Genomic DNA, 16,700 nt, shown 5'->3' on the forward strand with positions numbered 1-16,700 from the left:
TTTTTATTACGGTGTGCACAGAAGGAGTTAATTAGTGTGACAGTTTTATAGATCGGGTTGTTTCGGACGCAGCGATACCAAATATGTGTACTTTTTTTGTTTTTGCATAAATATACGGATTTATTGGTTTAATATTTTATTTAAATATTTTTATTTATTTTGTGATTTTTTTTTAACAGTTTGAAAACATTTTTTAGACTTTTTTTTTACATTTTTACTTAGTCCCTGTATAGGACATTAATTCTTACTTTTCTAATCACTGTTCTCATGCAATGCAATAGACATGTATTGCATTGCATGAGAGCTTTGCTGACAGTTTCACACTGTCAGTGTCTCCTGCTAGACTTCAGCTGCAGGCTGAGTCTAGCAGGACACCGTACATGGCAGACCCGGAGGCGGTCTTGTGACCTCCGGCTGCCATAACAACGGCAGGTCCTCTCAGACATGAGGGGGCCGTCAGAGAGGTAAGTGGACAACCCCCTCTCCTCTCACTATCTTCTAAATGCCGCGATTGCTATAGATCGCGGCAACTATAAGATAGCAAAGGGTTAACATCATTGGGACCTAATCCAATCAGGTCCCAATGATGTCCCCTATCACTGCTACTGATCTGAACCTTAACCGCAGCAGCTGCGGGACCCTGGGGGTATTGAGCGCTGCGGGACCACCGACCATTTATAAACGTCGGCGCTGCACAGAACCCAGGCAGTGCCAACGTTTATATACAGTGGGCGGTTGGGAAGCGGTTAAACTGTATAGAGGACTATGTGGGGCCCATTATACTGTGTGGAGCACTTTTTGTGGCCATTATACTGTATGGAGGGCTGTATGGGGATTACAGTTGGAGAATCATACTGTGATGGGGTCACCATTCTTTGTTGGGGGGATTGAAGAAGGGGGGTACAGTAGGGTCATTATACTGTGCGTGTTGAGGAATTCACTGTGGGGGTATCATGCTATGTTTGGGGACACTTCTGTTTGCATCAAACTTTATTTTCTATATTATTCAAAGTTTTTTTTTTAACCTTTGTTATTACTTATTTAAATTGGGCTATATGCTTTTTACTGCTTTTGGATAACATATTATATTATTCCACTATAATTCCAAAAGTCAATTGTTTTATTTGATAAGGAAAAACGTCCTCAATTGTGTACATTTTTTTTAACAAATATCAAGGTTGGCCCGCGACTTTGTCCAAGCTTTTAACTTTGGCCCTCTGTGTATTTCAGTTTGACATCCCTGGCTTAAAGGATTATTCTCATTGTGATAAAGAGTTACAATTGCAAAGAGATTGTAAAAACAAACAACTTTGCAATTTTACTTTTGATTAAAAATCCTCTGCAATCGGTGGCTAGTATCTTAGGCTTGGAGTGCAGTGCTTACAAGCTCTTTGCTATAAATTCTATAGCACGCTAATGTATGAGTTGTTTTTTCTAAACTAAAACCTCAGTATTCAGGTTAAATTGCCCTGGCACTTTGCGATAAATAAATGGGTTTTGGATTGCAGTTTGGGCACTTGGTCTCCAAAAGGTTCGTCATCACTGGCCTATATCATTGTTGGACTTTGCTTGTGAGAATTTCCGAGAAAAAAAAGCACAAGCATGAAAGTAACTATCCTTCTTCTGTGAACAGCACCCGCCCACACAGAAGAAGTGTCTACCTCAACCACAAAAGGCAAATCAACATCTGGTTGACTGAGGACAGGAGCTTTAGAAAAGTCTCTCTTGAGGGCAACAAAAGCATCAATAGCCTCAGTAGACCCTGAGGAAAAGTCAGTACCCTTCTTGGTCATATCAGTAAGAGGTTTGACTACGACTGAAAAGTTCTTAATATATTTACGATAATAATTAGCAAAACTTAAGAACCTCTGTAAAACTTTAAGATTAGTAGGTTGAACCTAATCAAGGATAGCCTGTACCTTAACTGTATACTAAAAATCCTGGAAAAAATCTGGAAGAGGAGATCTCATAGATTAAAGGGACTGGAAACAACTGGAAAACAAAACTTCCCCAAAGTCTTAACCTCGTGAGTCTCTCAATTGATGGTAGGATTGTGTTTCAGCAACGAGAGCATACCCAACACAACTTTAGCTGGCAAGGAAGGAAGCACCATGAATGAAAAAGATTCTGACTTTCATGCACACATTCTCAACCTTAGAAGTAACATAACTTTGAGTAAGGCTGGCGTCACACCAGCGTGTGGCATCCGATAAGAGAGCTTCGGATGCGATATGCTAATGACCCTCGGCTCCTGCACTGCTGTGAGCGAGAGGAGAGTGTCATGCTACTGTGCTGCCATTTTCTAGCATGAGAAGATCACAGCACAGCTGCGGAGGAGATGGAGAAAGTAATTTCTCCATCTCCTTCATGGCCTGCCTCGCCGTATATTGGACTGCACTGAGCTGACATGTGAGTGCGGTCCTATGTATCAATCGCAACCACAGACTTGTATGGGTGCGACTGAATCGAGTCTCGCTGCAAATCGCAGCATGCTCCGAATCGGCATGAGAAAATAATTGCTGATCTGCACTGCCCCATAGTATAACACTGGGCTGAGTGCTATGCGATGTTTTATCGCATAGGACTCGGCCGTGTTATACGGTAGTGTGACTCCGGCCTAAGGGAAGAACTATCAATTGCAGATACTTGAATAGGATGATCAAGAGTTTGAACTGTGTACCCACACTCAATAGCAAAATCACTGTCAATGAAATCTAAGGTGGAGCCTGAGTCAACAAATGCAAAGGTACCTATTACTCCAGATTTGGTAATCAAAGACACTTGAAAAAAAATAACTAGTAGTATGCATGAGAGATAGCCTCATTGGAATCAGTGTCCTTACATATTAATTACTCTTTTTTTTTTTTAGCTTTAAGAAATTCATTATTGTATCTGAAACACTGAATAATTACATGACCCGTTTAACCACAGTATAGACAGAAACAAGCAGGTGTTTTAAGTTTAATTCCCTCCTTGGACTCTCTACAGACCCCAATTTGCTTTGGTTCTCCTGCCTACATAGGATGAGAGGGAAAAATCACTGAAACACCCTCAAATGTTTTTGTAAGGGGGAAGACCATGGTGTAAGTACTTTCAGAACAAGGGATCCGGAACTGCCGGGGCCGTGCCTCTGGTTGCAGGGGGAAGACAGACTGCGAGCACAGCAGTCAGGTGACCGGGAAGCTGGGGGCGTGTCCAGAGCCAGAGCACAGGGGTCAGGTGACCGGGGAGCGAGGGGAGTTTCTAGGAAGAGGGAGAAAAAGGAGTTTTGCGCGGGAAAGCAGGGAGTTGACAGTTGGAGGGAGAAGAGACCAGGGTCCGTGGAGCCGAGCAAGTGAGGTGCAGTGTTATGGACTAGGGGCTCAGCGGGTCAAATCGGAGACCGCCCGCTGCCGCCAGAAGACGAAGCATTGTTTAGGCGGGGAAGCCAGAAGAAAACAACACCGGCATCAGCCGGCAACGGCCTTGTGGGGAACAAGAGTCAGCCAAGTGTAAAACTGCCTATTACAACCGTTTTGACTCTGCTACATCTAGCCAAACTGTGGATTGTCGGTTACAGCCTGTTACCTGCTACTCCCCTTGTTGTCCCCATATTTTCCCTGTTACTCCCTGTGTGGAGATTGACCCTGTTACAATTAATCCCCCCCCCCTGTATATTAACCTGTACTTGCTGCTCTGTGTTTCTGTGTCACTGCATCTAAAGTACCTGTGTCACATTTTCTTATCCCTAAGACGTCTGTCCAAATGGACTGCCAGTGACATGGCTTCATCCAGGGACAATGGGAAGGGACTATAAACCATCATATCTCATATCTGGCTAGAAAGACCCTGGCAAAATTGATTGCGGAGAGCTGTGTCATTCCAGGAGGTTTCCACTACCCAGTGCCTGAACTGAGAACAGTAGTCCATTACACTACAATTTCCCTGAACCAATCTGCTTACCATTGATTCAGCAACAGCAATTTTATCTGGGTTGTCATAAATGAGTCCCAGAGCATATAAAAAAGCGTCATCTGAAGAAAGCACTAGAGAATCCTCAGGCAGAGAAAATTCCCAAGCCTGAGGATCTCCACGGAGCAACAACAGAACAATATCCACACAATGATTCTCTCCTCCGGATATGGCAGGACAGAGATGAAAATATAACTTACATGAAGAAAAAAAAGATAGAAAACTTATTTCGGTTCCCGTCGAAACAATCCGGTAAATTTACCTCAGGCCCGGAAGACTGTTTTGGGTGGAGTAAAACCTGCGTAGAGGTGGATAACGCATGGTGTTGTTGCTGCTTGATATCTGTCACCTCCAATGACAAGGACCGCAATTGCGCGGTTAGGACATTCACAGTGCTGGTGATAATGTTATGCTAAAGTAACTCACTCGGGATAGTAGGTAAAGCTAAAAAACTGCAACTGAACCTGCCGGTTCCTGTACAGACTAGAGTTCCTGCGTAAGCTGAGATAGCCCTAAGCAGAAACTAGAAGATGGCAACGTGGACCTATGCTGCCTGAAAGGCCATTGAGCGCTTCACGCTCCTCCTAAAGATCCGGAGGGCAGAGCAGAGTGTGAATTACCTACAAAAGGGAAAGTGTGCTGAAAAAGGAAAGATCCGAGATTGAGTAAAATAAACCACAAAATTCAAAATAAAGTACTGTTGGATAATGTGCAGCTTACTTCCTAAAAAGATACAGCAGATAGGTGGAGAGTACAGAACAGAAACAGCAAAGAGATAAACTCTAGCTGGAATTTCACTGGCTGGCTTTAAATTACAGCAAAATGGGTGGACATCCAAAAGAGACTATCAGCAGCAGGAAATGCCAGAAGGGAGACAGAATATAAAGCCGCACCTGAAAGTTGATAGGGCAGACAATTGAAATCACCTGCGTTATGCTAAACAGACTGTAGCCAGAATAATAGAACCTAAACACCCAGAGAAAAAGGTGTGTCTTCTGTGGCTCTGCAGACAGAGAAGCCGACCACAAAACACAGGCTCAAGGGTTTGAACCCAGAAGCATGACAGCTGGGGCACGTTTAGTAAGATGACAGCCAAAGGAGCGTCCTTATGTGAGTCCCAAAAAGTGTAACTGAAGTGTAGTGGTCACAGAGAAAAGCACGGCTTAAAGTGGCACTATACTGGGAATGGATGGAGGTCCTCAACCTAATATGCAATTCTACAGTAGTTTCAATTTCACCAACTGTGACGCTGTCCATAACCATTGGGAACATGCCTCTGTATTATAGAGAAGGATATGCAGAGCTTATTTTCTGCTATTCTCTGTGGCAGAGGTGGTGCAATTCTGGCACTTTGCCTGGCTCTTCCTGATTGCCCTGGTGCAGTGGCAATCTGTGTAATGGCATTTGGTGTTGATATCAGCTGTGATTTCATAAAAATCATAGCTGCCATCAAGCCCTGGGGTTATGTAGCGCTATGTTGGCGTCCCTGCATGGTCCGTCTTCTCCTCTCCGGCAGGGACACCGACATATTCAATCGGTCTCCTGTGCACGCCGCACAGGCTTCCGGCAGCATGCCTAGTGCGCGGGCGCTCCCCTGCTCTTAAAGGGGCAGCACATGCACTTTGAAAAATGCCCCCAACCAATAGCTGGGAGGCATTTAGTATAAAAGGCACTCTCCCCATTAGGGAGGTGCCTGAGCAACCCCTGTAGTTTCTCTACATTGTGTGTGTGAAACTGTATGTAGCCAGATCCCTCTTCCCATCTAGTTAAAGTTAGTTCCTTATCCTGTCCCTATATTCCCACATTGTGTCAATGTTATCGTGAAGCCGCTCCTGTGGTACCTGAATGCTGAAGCTGCTCCAGTGATACCTGAACTCTGAAGCCACTCCTGGTGGTATCTGAATCCTGAAGCCGCTCCGGCGGTACCTGAACTCTGTAGCCGCACCGGCGAACCCAGAACCTAAAGTCTCTCCGGCAGTACCCAAACCCAGAAGCCACACATGTCTAAACAGGCTCCGAATCCAGCCTTGTATGTGACTCTGAATCCAGTCCGTGCCAGCGTACCTGCCCCATTGGGTCAGCAGCTGCAGTACAAGGGACTGCCTAGGAGTGGTACTTGGCGGCTACCTGCAGCTCAAACCTCACTTTACCATCAGGAGCTCCAGTGAAAACCAGGTGGCCACTTAGCTACACCCCTCCTAGGCAAGCCCAGCCCTGTGGCACAATGGGTCCACGAACCACGTGCGCCACCTGCCAGTGAGACATGTTAGTAACGGAGAGGTGTCTATCAGACACAACCAATAATCAAAAATTAAAACACACACACAAACATAGTTTATTAGAAAAAACACTCCCCCACACTTTCCCTGTTTCACCAATTAAAACAAAATTAAAAAAAGTCATGCAGGTCCGCCGTAGTCTTGGGAATCTGATGTAATCCACAAATGGATACATGAAAAACATAAAAAGAGAGAAAAACAAACAAACAATGTCCTTTGTTAACCAATTTATTCCAAAAAATGTTCCCACGAAACCCCGACATAGTCCAGCGTTCCCCGAATCTGGCCCCAGCAAATGTGAATAGCAGTAATGTTACTTGCTGGGTACTAATGTCACCACTAATCAGAGTTGCCGGCTCCCACTGCGCTCCGCGAGATCCGGCGGCACTAAGCAGCGGTGACGTCAGTAACTATATCGCTCATCTGCGTCGCCGGGTCTCACAGAGGGCAACAGCATTACATTGGGGGACTCAGTGGACAATATTAAATGTTAAGTGGGGATTAAGCATTATAGTTGTAGGGTATCGTGACTGTCAAAGGTGCACATGGGGCATTGTTACTTTCTAGGGGCAAAATGTGTACTCTTTTCTAGGGCACTTGCACAGGGGGCAATTTTACCATCTAGAGGGCCTATTTTATCATCTTGAGAGCACAAAGGGGGCATTTTACTTTGTAAGTGGTGGGAATTATTATGTGAGGCAGTAAGATGATCCTTGCCTTTGTACCATACAATAGGGACACATATCAGCTGCTCAGAATTGGAGTATCAGGAGGATGAGGGGTTTGTGCAGGTTGGGTATAGATGGGGACGGGTCTGGAAATGTGAGAAGTCAAATGAGTCTTTGTTGTAATATCTGCAGATATTTTTCTTGCTGGAAAAAGTTGTCATGTCACTCTGGGCTAGCTGGAAAAGACGTGAAAAGTGAACAATTTCACCAGAAAGAATGTCAGCTGTAAGTCACTATCTGTAACTGTATTGTAATCTCTTACATATTCTGAAGGATTCGTATAGACCACTATATGGTCATCATATGGCGGTAATATCAGTGTTGGTCTTTATATAGAGATTTATTTTCAGTAATGGCCTGGCCATTTGCTGAGGTTCTCCATTACCCATTATTAGGGTCCACCACCAGTGGCGTACCGCCAATGGCGGCAGGCCACGCAGGCGCTGTGAGGCCCGTGAGCCAGGGGGGCCCCATGCAAGCGCCAACACACACCACCCCCATCTGTCAAAATACATTAAACTGTATCGGCTGACAATACAGTTGAATGTAATGATGAAAGAGGGAGTTTCAGCTGATGCTCCCTCTCCATCATTCCCCCTTGGTGTCTGACGTCTCAGTGCAGCGGGCATGATGACGTCACTGCATGGCGTCCACTGCCCTGAGATGTTCGGTGCATCAGAACTCTCGCTGCAGATTACGGAGCAGCAGGGTACGAGGAGGAGAGGTGAGTATTGTATTTTTTTTTAATCAGTGAGTACATTGTGGTGGCCATAATGCTGTATGGAAGACTATGGGGAGTGCATTATACTATATGGAGGACTATGGGGTGCATTATACCGTATGCAGAACTACGCAGAGTGCATTAAACTATATGGAGGACTATGGGGTGCATTATACAATATGGAGGACTATTGGGAGTGCCTTATTCTATATGGAGGACTATGGGGTGTACTATGCTATATGGAGACCTATGGGGAGTGCATTATATTATATAGAGGACTATGGGGTGCATTATACCATATGGAGGACTATGGGGAGTGCATTATACTATATGTAGGACTATGGGGTGTAGTGTACTATATGGAGAATTATGGGGTGCAGTATAGTATATGGAGGACTATGTGGCCCATTATACTATATGAAGGGCTATGTGGGGGCCATTATTATATTTGGAGGGTTGGGGGGACCCTTTATACTGTGTGGAGGTCTGTGTGAGGGCAATTATACTGTTTGGAGGGCTAGTGGGGGCCATTATACAGTGTTGAGGTGTGGGGCTGCATTGAGGGCCGTGTGGGGGTCACAGTTAGGGGATCATATTGGATCGTCATGCTTTGCCAGGGGAGTTGAGGTGGGGTTCAGTAGGGTCATTATACTGTGTGTGTGGAGGGTACTGTGGAGGAATTCACAGTGGCGGTATCATACTGTATTTGGGGGGCACTTTTGTTGGCATCATACTTTATGGGAGCAATGAATGGGGAATCTAGGGCTTCCGTAGGAGGAAAATTACTTTGTAAGGACTGTAAAGTTGTGAGATATGCTCTTCTGTGACCCAGTCGAATATTAATTATTATTTTTTTGTTGGGTGGGGGGCCCAATTAAAATTTCTGCTACGGGGCCCCATGATTTCTATGTCCACCACCAGAGTTGTAAATCAGGGTTACCTGGTTAGGGGCCCACTCAGATATTTTGCCCCCACCTCTGACCTGATCTCCTAGCTATGCCTCTGCGTAGGACGTGTCAACCGATGAAGCAGCGCAGGAGGACAACGAGGAGATAGGAGGCGATGAAGCAAGACCAGTGATGCCCATGGAACCGAACTGCGCTATAAGGGGTGTTAAAGGACGAGGTATTCCCTCCAAAAATATCAGTAATTAATGGGGGAACTCTCCTACTCCTCTATTGAGGTCCGATATTAACTATTAACATCAAACTTGATTATTAATAATTAATATCCACTAACGTTATCTGTGCCTTATACTATACACCAACTGAGACAAAACCGTGTGCTAATAAAAGGTATTTATTACACAAAAGTCTGCAGTTAATATACTACTATTTATCCCATTAACACAGTACACAATAATAATAACAATATACAATTCCCAATTACCTATTTTCCACCCATGTTTCCTAATCACTCATGCAATATCAGCCCACCCAACTATACTAACTTTCCCTATATACAGTATATATATATATATATATATATATATATATATATATACACAAGGATAGTAAGGTTAGTACAATGTATGTAGGGCTAGTAAGTAAAGAGTTACAGGGGAAGAGAGATACTCAGCCATGTGTTATGTCCATCTCTCCATCTCTCCATCCAAAGAGCAAAGAGGGCAGCACATGAGTGCTCTGGGGTTTTTTAGTCCTGCACAGGAAATGAGGTGGTATTCCCCGCCCACTGGCTAAGGTCTTTGTACATGTCCAGCCATACTCGCAAAACCTGTTTTAGTACATGGCTGGACAGTTTGTTGATCCTGCCCCCAACAGCAGCAAACAGACTGAAACACATAAGGAGATGGGGGCCAATATATACATGTACACTTATCTGCAAGCATGGCTAGCATACAGATACATATATACATGTACAACCTAGGACACTTCCCTTTACAATCCCCCTGTTGTCGAGAACACGACAATGAAATTTGAGGGAAGTGTTGTACTGGGATATATTTGCCTACTCAAGCCCCATTTATAAGTTGTGACAGTTCAGGATGAAATGAAGTATAATACTGCACTTAGGTACCTAGACATCAGCCATTACGGCCATCAACTCTTCCCTGCCTTTCACCGTAATCCAACGCATCCCTCCACAGAATACACTCTGCTTCTTTCTTGGATCTTTAATCAAAGTCTTTTTGTTGTTAAAGTCTTTTTGCTGTGGTCCTGTCGTTGCCAGTCTTCAGGTATCTGCCTACCCCAAAGTCGTCTTGCTGGTCAGACTCTGGAATGGCTTTACCCTCAGTGTATAGGTTGGCCCGAGTCACTATCCTGTGTACACCCCTCACCCTGCCAGTCTTTCTAGTCCTCTCCCGCAGCTTGCTTCTGCAGGGTTATGAGTTCTCCTGGCGTGATGAGACTGCTGGGTGTCACAGTGTGTAGTTGGGCCTCACCACGTGGTTTCTTTGAGCACCTCCTTCTTTTTGGGGTACGGTCAATCGTGATCTTTCAGCAGAGGCACGACATCCCTCAGGCATGACTTTCGTCAGGCAATTTTCCTGTAGTCTTGATTGAAGATCGTTGATGAGTTTCTTCCATGGATAGATACGCAGATCTTTACTAGGCAGGTCAGATTTTCTCGAGTAGGGATTGATGTCACAATACCTAAGTTGACTGCGGGAAGAAACACCGTCTGATACTAACAGACATTCAATCCATCCCTTACGAACTTCACAATAGCTAGGGTTGAAGTGGCAAATACCTTATAAAGTGAGGGGACCTGTCCCTAGAGAAACCTAACTCTATCCCCCCATTCACACAGAACACACATTACAATTCCATTCCAAAATAAGCTTTTGGTTTGAATGCATATAGAGACTTGAGCTAAAATAGCATGTATTCTAACTGATCCACAGAGCACATGCAGATCATTGACCCATGTGCAATTGGAGTAACTACCGGCTGCAAATGCATGAACACCGTCACATGAATACACTTATTGTGGACTGAGTATGTCCATGCACAGGTAGTTCTGCACTTACACCTAAAGTGTCTATACGCACACATATGGAATTTCGGTATACAGTAAAACTCATAAATTTATATTAAATTATATATACACAATATATATTGGATTCGGGGTAATGGACTGTGTTTGTCTTATGTCCTTAACCCCCGTCTCTGGCTGAGCTCATGGTGCCCAGCCTGACTTCTGTGCAGTTGGGCAGACAGTCTTTTGATCCTCCTGCAAATCAGAAACAGTCCAATATATAAGATCGCAACCAGGAGGCAATGACAGGAAGAGGCAGATTTGGGGCTTTATTACAGTCTCCTCCTCATGACTAAAATCAAAGTGGAGATGTTTCAGCTCTGTGACAAACACAAGAGGGGTCTTCTGGCATCTCTCAGGGGTATCTGGGTGAAGGTCAAGACTTCTCTCAGGAGTGATAGGTGTTCTTCAGCACTATGCTCTGCTACATCGATACCTAAAATGGGATTAAGGGAACAATACGCTCCTGGGAGTTCTCCCGGTGCAGTTATTCAACATCCTGGCACTGGATAACCTCCCTTATTTTGATCTTCCCTGTCCCATCAAACTCCCGTTCCTTCAGGGTGACCTCCCCCTGTTAACCTTTCTTGAGCTGCCTAGCAAGTTCCTATTGCATAGGCAATGCCTTGACTCTCTTGAACCCCACAAAATGAATGCAATTTTTCTTTAGTATGCTCCTAGTCAATTGCCTCTGTTTCCTATACAGACACCCCTTCCAGTTTTTCACAATACAAAAGAGTAACACACAGCCCTCGAAGCTACTTATTCTCCTATACATAGCTTCAAACAGACTACACAGAGACAAAGGCTCAGCGTGTATAGTTGGCTTGAACTAATTCAGGATTTCTGGAGTAACATCCCAGTTTGCCAGCCTCATGCCTCATCATGAAACTGCCCATCCCTGGGTTCGGTACTCCCCGTTGCCACATACTACCTATTAAGATATGTAGGCAACCACAACCAGCTGGAACTTCAAGGCCTAGGTGCACAATATATACCTATCCACACCACACCTATCTTAGTCCATGCCGAAAAACCAGCTCACTCGTGGATATGACTCTATTATCAAAGGAAATATGTTCAAACTAAGGTTCACTGTTTTAAGTTGTATCCTGCATCAAGATTTAAACAAAACCAGGTTATCCGTCCAAACTTCAAGGTCTAAGCACACAGTATAACACGACACTCCATCGTGTACGTCAGTTACCTGTCCATGCTTCTCTGCCTGTCTTAGCTCACGTAATACACCCTTTATTCAATCCAAAATGCACAGAAAACAAAAAAAACAATCCATTAACAAATTATCCGACTGAACTTCAAGGTCTAAGCACACAGTATAACACGACACTCCATCGTGTACGTCAGTTACCTGTCCATGCTTCTCTGCCTGTCTTAGCTCATGTAACAAATTATCCGCCTGAACTTCAAGGCCTAGGTGCACAATATACCTGTCCACACCTCTCTACCTATCTTAGTCCATGCCGAAAAACCAGCTCATCCACGGATGTGGCTCTATTACCAAATGAAAACAAAACAAAATAAAATACACATTCTTGCGATCTGAGCTACTCCTAACCTTATGAATTCTATGGAAAAACTGGAGCTAAAATTAAAAGTACCAGCAAATAAACCTCATTTACTTGACAGGGGGTCTGATAGAAAACAGAAAACAACCAGCATACTAACAAATCCTGCTATACACATTGAGCCTCATATAAAGCCTTTCTGCCACCTCTCAGAGCCTCACAGGTCTAACGATATATTTAAATTTTAAAAGAACAAACCGAGTAAATTACAGAACAGTAAAATAAACTAATAAGACAAAACAACTGTAACAGTACAGGTCTGTTAGAAACTCTGCTAATTGAGTTTAAATCAAGGCATACTAGGGAGCAAAATTTACCCTTTCATCCCTTGCTTGCAGTCGGCCATTTTGACACATCTGCACATGGTAGGGCACATGAGACTGAGAGAAAATACTATTTTGTCTCTGTAAATGTCTGTTCTCCATGCTGGACTTCTCACAATTAATTGTGCAATGACAATTCCTTGCAATGTGCCCAAAGTGACCACATTTAAAACACTTAACAGAGCAATATTTCCTCTCTCTCCTTGTACCTGACAATTTGCAGTGCCTGGCAATATGACCTGAGCCATCACAGGCATAACATCTAATGGATGCCATGCTTGATGTAGGGCCCCTAACAGAACATACTTCCTTTTGTTTGGATATTTTAAACTGTTCCATCACTAGGGATGCACTTTTAACAATTTTACGTTTGCATTTTCTCATTATTTTACATTTGTCGTTACATTTATTGATTGGATCAAAATTTGATGAAATATTTGATCCATCACTCCCCCCTTTTTGCCCTGCACAGGGCACAATTGGTAGAGAATCTGGCCTTGGTCTCAGAGACAAAGAGAAGGCCGGCACCATGTTTGAAAAATCATTGATGATATTTTGCAAATTTTTAATCAGTTGGGATCTAGTATCAAGATCAACACTCAACTGGTTGATTATGGCATCACTAGATGCTGCCTTGTCCTTAAAAGCTTTGATCTCAGCCCCAGACCGAGACAGCTGTGCCTCAATATCAATACAATGATTTTTCATCTCAAGCAGTTGCAATTCAAGCATGCAGATCTGCTTATCTCTATCCATATCACATTTACCATTCTCTGCCAGTTGTGTCTGTAAGGCACAAACTCTCTGCAAATTTGTTACACAACACTGGCAGTGAAACTTAGGGGGATCTTCCTTACACAGTGAGTCCTCATATACGCAAATCAATTTTGCTAGCATGTGGAGCCGTTTGCTTGTTTTATTCAAAACAGACCGTCTGTCTATACACATACTATCATGAGCACATGCTTGCTCCAATAGAGCAGACCACAGCAATTCTGCAGATTTGGGTGTACTGGGATGCACTGGGTTAAATTTACTGTGTTTTGCCAAGCATTTCAGGGTGGATAAATCCATACTCACTCTTCCTGGAGCCATCACGGTCATCCTCCTGGTCCCTTCTGTGCTGCTTGAAAAAGGTCCTTTTACCTCCGGAACGCCTTTTCCTGACCAGCTGGACTTTCCCTTGAGAACGACTATGCCTCTTTGGAAGAATGCCTTGGTATAGATCACCCCAAATGCTCAAAGATTGTAAAGCAAACAGAAAAACGTTAAAATTCAGAAGAAAACAAAAGATTGGGTTCTCTGTTATAGATTTTGTCCCGTGTACAGCTCATGCTGGAAAGCTGTGTCATTCATCTGAACTTTCAGCGCTCTGAACACACAGAATTACACAACAGTTCACTCTGTATCAATGTAATCTGTCCATGTTCCCCTGGCCTGATCAGTTCACAAACAATAACGACAGATAATCACAGAGCAAACCACAAAAAACAAAATCACAACAGTTGGGCCTGGCTCGCCATTGTTAAAGGACGAGGTATTCCCTCCAAAAATATCAGTAATTAATGGGGGAACTCTCCTACTCCTCTATTGAGGTCCGATATTAACTATTAACATCAAACTTGATTATTAATAATTAATATCCACTAACGTTATCTGTGCCTTATACTATACACCAACTGAGACAAAACCGTGTGCTAATAAAAGGTATTTATTACACAAAAGTCTGCAGTTAATATACTACTATTTATCCCATTAACACAGTACACAATAATAATAACAATATACAATTCCCAATTACCTATTTTCCACCCATGTTTCCTAATCACTCATGCAATATCAGCCCACCCAACTATACTAACTTTCCCTATATACAGTATATATATATATATATACAAGGATAGTAAGGTTAGTACAATGTATGTAGGGCTAGTAAGTAAAGAGTTACAGGGGAAGAGAGATACTCAGCCATGTGTTATGTCCATCTCTCCATCTCTCCATCCAAAGAGCAAAGAGGGCAGCACATGAGTGCTCTGGGGTTTTTTAGTCCTGCACAGGAAATGAGGTGGTATTCCCCGCCCACTGGCTAAGGTCTTTGTACATGTCCAGCCATACTCGCAAAACCTGTTTTAGTACATGGCTGGACAGTTTGTTGATCCTGCCCCCAACAGCAGCAAACAGACTGAAACACATAAGGAGATGGGGGCCAATATATACATGTACACTTATCTGCAAGCATGGCTAGCATACAGATACATATATACATGTACAACCTAGGACACTTCCCTTTACAAGGGGGAATAATAGAATGTATTTTTTGGGCTTTGCAGAGGGCATGTGGAACTTATATGCAGGTTGGTAGACTGCTATAAAAGAGGCATAAAGGTGGTGGCCATAGTTTATATTGGGAAAATCTGGAGACAGGTTCCCTTTAGACACAACTTCAGGTTCCCCTCAGGGCTTCAGCTTCCATCTCACAGGCAACCAAGGTTACAATATTGCTGCAATACAGCAGAGCTTAAGAGCTGCATAAAAATGTGTTTGTAAGAAGACAGAGTTCAGTTCTCCTGTTCTGTGTTAGTTCCATGTGTCACGCTGGTAACTCCCCCTTTTATTAAAAATAATCTCTGGAGGCAGATTCTCATGCAGATCAGTGTCCGGCCCATAGCCTGGAACCGCTCATATACATATAAGAAAATTAGGATTTCTCTGGAATAAGACATCAGACCACAGATATCAAGGTATCATTATATTCCACTTCCTATGACCTACATACTCATATAGATGACTTAGGAGGGTTGATGCTACGCACAGACTCCCTGTAAAAATCCAACTGCTATTTTGTTCATTTGCTTGAACTGTTTAACGCAGTGCACTTTCCTCACAAAAAACACAGTGTAAAAAAAGCAGCATCTGTAACATGTTTTTTCAAACAGTAAGGCTGTGTGCCCACGATGCGTTTTTCAAGCGTTTTTGCTGCGGAATTTTCCGCAGCGTAAACGCTTGGGAAACGCATGGTAAGCCTTCTGCCATGGTCCCCTATGCAATTCCACACTTTCAATGCCCATGCTGCGGATTTTTCTGCAGCGTTTATGCTGCGCTCAAAAATCCGCAGCATGTCCATTAATTTTGCGGGAAGCGCTGCATTTTCGCCGCCATTGACTTGCATTAGAACGCGCCAATTCCGCAAGACGGCATCTGTACTTGCATAATTGGCGCGTTCTAATGTACGGATGGTACCCGAGTGTAGAGGAGAGGAGAGTCTCCTCCACACCCAGGTACCATAGAAACTGTAAAAAAAATAATAAAATAAAAAATATTCACCTTCCGACGGCCCCCGGTCTCCTTCCCTGTGCTTGCCAGCAGACTGAAGGACCTGCGCTGACGTTACAGTCATGTGACGGCAGGTCTTTCAGTGCAGTGTCCCGCGATCAGCTGGCAGCCAGGAAGGAGCGCAGCAACACACGCCGGGCCATCGAAAGGTAAGTATCAAGGTTTATTTTTTTATTTTTAACCACTCTTTCGGTCACACTATATAAATCCATGCTGTTTGCATGGATTTATATAGTGTGACCTAGTTGTCAAGCACTTTCAAAGTGATGCTAAAATCGCCTGGAAAGGGCTTGTGAATCCGCATGTATTACGCAGGAAAAACGCATGTACAATCTGCATGCGTTTTTTCTGCCAGGGAGATGCAGAAATGCTGCAGAAATTTTCTGCTTCATTTCTGCATCGTGGGCACATAGCCTAAAAATCACAAAAAAAAAATGTGGGGGGTGATAATCGCCATTCCTTATTTAAGGTATTACTATGGCATGGTACGTGTACATGGAATGTCATACATTCGTGACATTGTACTTGCAAAATAGTTAGTATCACTTAAAAGTTAGTAATTTTTGAAAGCAACATAATGCATGTGAGTCTGTTTATGTCACCCTGGAGAATGCATATTGCATGTGATATATTTCTGTGGAGCCCTTCAGTAAAATTGATTTACTAGCATACATTAAATGGTTAAAATAATGTGAGTGGCCAGCTTCACCTGGTCTAATCACTGCGGTTGTAATGCCTTATATCTTCAGGCTGTGATGTAGGAGGAATCAGTGGATTCA

The sequence above is a fragment of the Phyllobates terribilis genome, unplaced genomic scaffold (genome assembly GCF_046119375.1).
Source record: "Phyllobates terribilis strain yellow unplaced genomic scaffold, ASM4611937v1 Scaffold_1__5_contigs__length_1240528914, whole genome shotgun sequence".
Lineage (NCBI taxonomy): Eukaryota > Metazoa > Chordata > Amphibia > Anura > Dendrobatidae > Phyllobates > Phyllobates terribilis.